Below are 7,295 nucleotides of genomic sequence, written 5' to 3'. Positions count from 1 at the left end.
CTCTCCACAGCACAGGTGGTCGTGGCTTTGATCATTATGCTCATTAAATCCTGGAGTTAATCTTTCTCAGATGGATCTCCCCAAAGCTGGCCAGGGCCACTTAGTCTGAGCACACTGTTAAATTAACTGAAGACTCCAACTATACCCTTCCCCCTTTCTACTCTCCAAACCCCTGCTAATTCAGTGTGTAACCATGTAGGACTGTAATCTGTGGAGCAGACACCTTGCAATTGTCTCTTGTATATGTAGGTGTGCGAAGCAACTTCATACTTTTTTTTTTCAATCAGGTTTTAGCTGAGAGTCTGATTTTAAATCCACTGCGATTCAATCAACAAACACTGTACTTCAGTGACAACTTAGGCAACTCACAGATTAATTTAGATTTCCAACACCTTTTCCCTCTCACCATGTCTCATGCAAATATCATAATAGATGCAGGGTCTTCTCAGTCCCAGCATGAGAAGCTTTTATTAACAGGGCATCTAAAATCCACCCAGCCAAGCTCACCTTGATTAAAAATGTATTAAATCCTAGGGCACTGTGAAGAGTAATCATTTCAGTTCCACCATTATTTTTTCATACTGCCACAGACAGAGATGTAGATTTCACGCTCCTCGGGAGCGAAACAGCTTTGCTCACGATGTCACATGTATTATTGGGGAAGACAGCAGGAAGACATGAGCTGGGGATGGAAGTTCAAAGCCGCAGGAGCTGTGATGCTGGAAGTAGACTGGGTCAAGGGGTTCAAATCAATATTTCCCCATCTCAGAAGTTACTCTTACGGAGCCGAGCAACGTCTGTATCCGCACTGTTCTTCATGAATGTATCCTCACCATCTGCACCAGCCACGCTGCCCTTTCAGAGACCAGAGCAAACCAGTGTTTATGTAAAGTACCCTTTTTTAATCCCGGTCTGGTTTTCAGTTGAATCCAAAAATCAAAAGCCAAATATCCCAGTGATCCAAAGCCTCCAGTTTCAAAAAGCCCCAACAAATAGACGTGGCTTTGCTCCAAGACTTCTCTGTTTGGGTTTGCAAGGCTGCACTTTTGCAATTCCGTTATGCTGCTGGAAAAATATACCCTGAAAACAAGAGGCTCTTGGTATGGAATGGTTTTCCAGTGTATTGTGACAATTTTTTGTCTGATTCTTGTCTAGCTGGTTGTCCAAAGCTTACTTTCTTAATACAGTGTGAAAAGCTGTATTTTTTGTGGATGTAACAAAATAGAAAAGTAGTCTGCAGCACAATATGTCGTGGACACGTGAAAGCTTTCAGGCATTCTTTGTAGATCATAGCCCACAGCCCTCCCCTGCACATCAGGTTAATGGGCCTTGTGGTATGGAAGGACAAGCATGTCCAGGCTCAAACTGAAATGGTAAACCAATACATTATGCTCGGGGAGCAAAACCATTTTCCTTAATGGTCTTTTCCAGCAAGGCTTACACAAGAGAAACAGTTTCTATCCTCTCAGTGTTTCCTCTCCAGTTCCTCTTCTCTGTGACCATCACAAGGCCTGAGTAATGTTCCTATGCACTTGTTAGCATGTTTTCATGGTAGAAAAATGTTTGTTCTGAGAACTTGCCCCTTTGCGTTTAGTTCTTTTAGTCCAATTACATTTGGCTGGGATTGTGCAAGGAGTTGGGATGAGCAGAGAAATAGATAATTGTTACTGGTGGAGATGAGAATAAGCTAGCAGCAGGTTTTAAAATATTAGCTTAGCCATTGATCTCTGTTTCCTAACAGTTAAAGACACAACCCCCCCACACACACACACAAACATCATAGAGAAACACAGGGTGTTTTTGCTTTTCTATCCTATTGTCAGATAAAATTTGTTTAAAACTAACCACAATGCAAACAGAGTCGGCAACACATTCCACGATTTTACCTTGTGAATCTCTAAGCCCATCAAACTGTATCATGTTGGCCTTCAGAGTGGGTGCCTGCTGGATCAAGTGGCTGATATTCAATCCAATGCATTCACACATTTCCACCAGCTGGGCAATCCAAAAGATAACTAGATTTTAGCTCCCAAGGGAAATGACTATGATGTGTCATTATCTTGGCGCCTCAAAATGAGACTTCCTACACCCAGAATAGCACAGGCCCCTCCTGTCTTGACTACGACACATTCTCCATCTATGTAACCGCTGTGTCCAAGGTCAGCTACATTCAGAACAATCTGAGAAGACATGCAGTCAGTAGGCTTACACGCCATCACAACAGTGTTACTAGGTCTCAAGCAGATACCATTTGAAAGACAATGTATTACTCCTGAAACTTATATTCTGTTTATGGTGTGTGCTCATATTACTCACCAGGCCAAATGTACAGTCCCTGTCTTTGTTTTGATGTTGAACTGGGCAAAAATAAATGACATAAATAAATAAATAAAACAAGTGTATCAGAAATGGTTGAAATACTGTGTACATATTTGAACTTTTGGTTTCTAATTTATAAAAGATAAGCTTTAGCTCTTGGAGTACTTATTTTATTTTTTCCTTTCATGCGTAGCTTTGTGTTTTTATTTTCTATTTCTGTAAAGTGTGTAAATATATCTTTATGATAATAAGTAATATTAAAAATCTTATTTTAAGAAAACACTGTGTCGTGTCATTTCTTTTGGCAAGCCAAAAAAAAAGTTTACAGTTAATGCAAATTAAACAACAACAAAGATTCTACAGCAACACTAGGGGCTCTGTGAGGACACCCGGTTTGGTTTGAGCTAAATCCTTAAGTCAGTATGTTAATATGCTTATAAAGAGGAAATTAAAATGCAAGTATTTAGCAGGTGTATTTCTTATCATAGTCAGTATCGTAGTTTAGTAGTTTTTGTTAGTAGGTTAATATTTCCTTATTGACACTACACATAAAGTACACTGACCTGATGAAGGTTTTTACAGTTCACCCTCAGCAGGATGTGAATGTCTAGAGTAACCGTCATATCAATACTTGTAGACATCTCACTCAAACCCACAAATATCAGCGTCATGCTAGTGCTCAAGGAAATGTCTAGAGATTGCCAATTAGTAGGATTCATCCTCTGGAAACTATTAATGACTGTAGAAATTTTAGTGCCCTGCCCACGAGATGTTCAGCTTTAACTAAGTGTAAACTTTACTTTGTTGATGGTGATAGATGAAAAGACAGATGATCACCACAGTCATTAGGAATCACGCTGTGGGCGCCAGGAATATCTGTACAAAATGTTGTGGAAATCCTTTAAATTGTTGTTGAGATATTTCATTACAAACCAAGAATCCTGACCTGCTCAAAGCACTAAAGGAAAAGTCAGGGGACTGGCAAAGTCAGACAGTTTTCTCCTCTGGGAACCATTATTTTCTGTATAAAATTTCACATCCGTGCATTCGGTGTTTGTTCAGATATTCCAGTCAGGAGCAAAGTGGTGAACCAACTGAACAAACGTCAAATAGGCACTACCATGCCTAACGCCACAAAATATCCATATCCAGCTGACATTATCAAGATACAGAAAAACTGTGCAACGTATTTGACATTCAGTGAAACTGCCCTTGGCAGACACATTTGTCATCCTCTTTGCTCAGCCAAGTAACATCAACAAGCCGACTCACAATTGTTCAATTCAAATGGGATGCTCTCATCACAAAAAACCTTCCTTCTCATTACTCAGCAGACCTGCTCATTCACTGAAAAGTTACTCAGATCTTTTCTGTTTTAATTCAAGAAAACAGATCTTTTAATATTTTACCTTTGTGTGCCTGAACCTGGACTGAAACTCCACAGAAAAAACAGCAACATGTTAACCCGTACCTTCAGTCTTGTATAGAAATTAATTCAGTACACTATGCACATGCCTTTGGAAATGTAAATCAACTCGTCATCTATTAAGCAGCACTGCACCAGTGACAGGTAGGCTTTTGAGAGCTTATAGCGCATACTAAGTGTGCTGCACATTAATGCATCACAGCTGCCGAGCACGCATGGAGACTATGGATATGTCTTGATACACTTCAGTGTTCATACATGACACATTTACATATAATGGAGGGTCCTCTAGTCCTACAGCAGGGTAATCTAAAAAAAAAAAATCCAGCAAAAGGTAAATATGGTCAACAATATTTTTTAATCTACATCAATAATTGTCAGAGTAGCAGGGACAACTTCCTTGTGTGTGTGTGTAACATACTTGGCCAATAAAAGTGATTACCATTATCAATGTACATTTCATATCATTAATAAGTAAGAAAACACAGTGATACATAATTTCCAAGGGCTTGAACTGGGTTTGGTCTGAGATTTAGAAATTATGTTCGGGTTTGACACATAGGTCCAATTTTAGGTTAGATGGTTGGATGGTTGGAGTCACTCTTCCTCCAACCCCCTACCCCCCCGGGACCACTCAAGGAAGTGTCTGGTTAACACGCAGAGCTGACATGTCATGATAGACAAGACGTGCACCCCTGAGCCACAGCAGCTCCCAAAAGACACCCAAGGTTATATCATCAAGCTTGGGTCAGATGTATAATTGGGCTCAGGGTCACTGGGAGGATATGAAGCATGACAATGAGGCTATAGAGTTACAGTTTGTATCCAGTGAGGCATTACTGTGAGGCCAGATGTCCCTTAAAAAAAGAGTTCAATGTCCATCTGCTAGAGCAGCTCCAGTCCTGTTCACTATCACTGCCTGAATGTGTCACTGTGAAGGAGATGTTATGTATATTGGGTTTGTAGTGAGAAAAGAACACAACTTTTAGGGTGATGAGTGAAGCACTGTGGATGATGAGTGTCAGGCACAGTTGCTAATTCTCATGAGGTTCTTTAAAATATTGATATATCCCTTCAGCTGGAGAAAGAGGGAAAGCACATCACACCTATGTGGCTCTATCTATGTACAGTATGTATGCATACCACAGAGACAGACTGCAGGAGTAACATCTGGATTGCTCTTGGTACAAAGTCCCAAAATCAACATCTGCCACATCAGAAAAACATTTACTGCAGTTGGCTCTCCCACAATCCCACCAACAAAGCCCACAGAACCGCTGACAAACCCACAGTGATGGATGTTCCCCAGCTCACTGCTATCGCTCAACCACCTGGACTCCTGGCTCAGATTATACAGATGTGACTGCAAACTAAACACATGTAAAAGGCAGGTGTAGGAAAAGTTTTGATTACATTTTTATAATTTTTTATTATTGTTCTGTACAATAGGGGTGTAACTCAGTGGCCGAACAACACAGCACTAGGCCTGGGTGCAGACCACACTACTGGGCCCTCATCCCATAATTCAATGCCTATAAAAGGGCAGTTGCTTGGGCATACAATGAACCATTTTCATGCATGTAGCCTCACTATAATCAATTATAAAATTACACATATTCACACCAGTAAAAATGAACATCAATCAATGAAAAGGCTATGGACACCGCAGCAGATGCGACATGCACATAAACAAACTGAAAAGGCTATGGACACCGCAGCAGATGCCACATGCACATAAACAAACTGTCAACAGCAAACAGTAACATAGCCATGGAACAATACACACGTAGATGTAAAAGCAAAAACAAGTGCAGTCCAACAAGTATTATGAGCTGATTCAAAAAAGAGTATGTACATTATTAATACTGCCTAATGTAAACACACACAGCTGTGTGTAGCAGCTACCAAACAATGAGTGTACTCACCCATTTAGACGCTATTCTGCTGGCTTTGCTCTATGCAAACTTCTCCATGATATGACTTGGCCAAATTTCTTGGTTTTATCATTTTCAAATGAGGAAAAGTCCAGTCTACTGTTCCATGGTAATGAAGGAGAGACCACGGTGCTGCTAGCCCGAGCGCCATCTTCTGTTTTTAGCTAACGTTAGCTCATCTTTGCGCGCATTTGCTGACAACAACATAGTACAAACCAAAAAAAAAATAATCCAGTTTCTTCAGTTTTGAAAATTCCTATTTCCGATCTCGCTTCTCCTTCTCTTTGCGCACTGGTCTTCTCTTTATATGTCTCTGGCATTTTAAATTAAAACACCAAGCGTTTTTCCAGAAGCTAATGTTCTACATTAGTGAATGCTGAGAGGGTGTGTTTGATTTATGTAACTTGGCGTGGTCCGTGGGTGGTTTAAATGCAGTTACATGTATAGCCTATGTAAAATCGATGATGGTAGCGCGTAATTACTCCCTCAGCTTACTTAGCACTGCTGTACATTATTATTTTTAAATACACATTGAGGGGGTCCGGGCCTCCAGATGGCGCAGGCCCAGGTGCATTCGCCCCCTGATGCGCCACCAGTGTTGCAACTAACGCTCACTTTTCTTTACCAACTGATTAACCGAATATTTTTCACAATTAGCCGTGTAATCATTTGGTTAATGAAAAGGTAGCAAAAAACAAAATTTGAGACACTTGGACCAGTGATGGTTTTTAGTATCACTGTAAAAAAAAAAAAATAAATAAAAGATTTTTTGAGTTCTGACTTTTATCTCAGAATTCTGACTTTTTTTAAAAGTCAGAATTCTGAGCTTTGGGTAAAAATTCTGAGATTAATTCAGAAAAAGTCAGAATTCTGAGTGGAGGGTGGGAAGACATGCATCAAAAATCCATCACTGGACATCATAGGCTAATCATTAGATTGAGTGCAATATTTAGGATAATATGGAGAAAACCTTCTCATGTTTGTGAGCCAAAATGTAAGGATAAAAATCTGATGGCATCTGATATAATTTAAATTAAGTCAGTACATTTCAGTCTAAGATACTGAACTGTTAGCTAATGTTACAATTTTACAGACTGACCGGCCAGGCTTCTTCTTAGTCCTGGATGCCCAGAGATCCCTCTTAAGGTGATCAAAATACTGATATGATGTGTTCTAGATAAGGCACAATGGATCAGATCATGTTTTGGATCAGGAAACCAAAACAACCAAAGTATGATTAAAAACTTACAATTTTCAGCACTCATTTGTTAAATCACTTAGCGAAGTTGTTTGTGAGCCTAAACATAATGAAACTTTGACGTTTCATAATTGTAACAGTAAGTTTCTGACTGTTTCTGTGGTGACAAAAGTACGTAAAGCTTGCCAGTGCAAAGTATGATGCTGTTAATATTGGCGTGAACACACAATTGCTTTGTCTGTATCTTTGCACTGCTATTGTGCATGAAGAGTTAGAGAATGATTAATTTATAAAGAAACAGTGGCAGTAAAACTGTATTTCACACTATGATGTTTAAACCTTGCGATTAATCCACAGTTCACATGCACACAGAACTGCTGAAGGGGGGATCCTTACAAATCATGATTCAGCTATGACC

General features: G+C 39.8%; 1 protein-coding gene across 1 annotated transcript in view; it reads right to left on the bottom strand.

The window, feature by feature from the left end:
- Window positions 1-6,271, bottom strand: part of xpnpep2 (X-prolyl aminopeptidase (aminopeptidase P) 2, membrane-bound) — a 96,262-nt gene extending 89,991 nt beyond the window's left edge. The window contains exon 1 of the mRNA XM_020592832.1: window positions 5,671-6,271. The gene's annotated coding sequence lies outside the window, so the exon portion shown is untranslated. The remainder of the gene's footprint in view (window positions 1-5,670) is intronic.
- Between the last annotated feature and the right edge of the window lie 1,024 nt (window positions 6,272-7,295).

Source organism: Monopterus albus, unplaced genomic scaffold (assembly GCF_001952655.1).
Source record: "Monopterus albus unplaced genomic scaffold, M_albus_1.0 scaffold2.1, whole genome shotgun sequence".
In the NCBI taxonomy this organism is placed as follows: Eukaryota; Metazoa; Chordata; class Actinopteri; order Synbranchiformes; family Synbranchidae; genus Monopterus; species Monopterus albus.
This window is presented reverse-complemented; position numbering and strand designations above follow the sequence as displayed.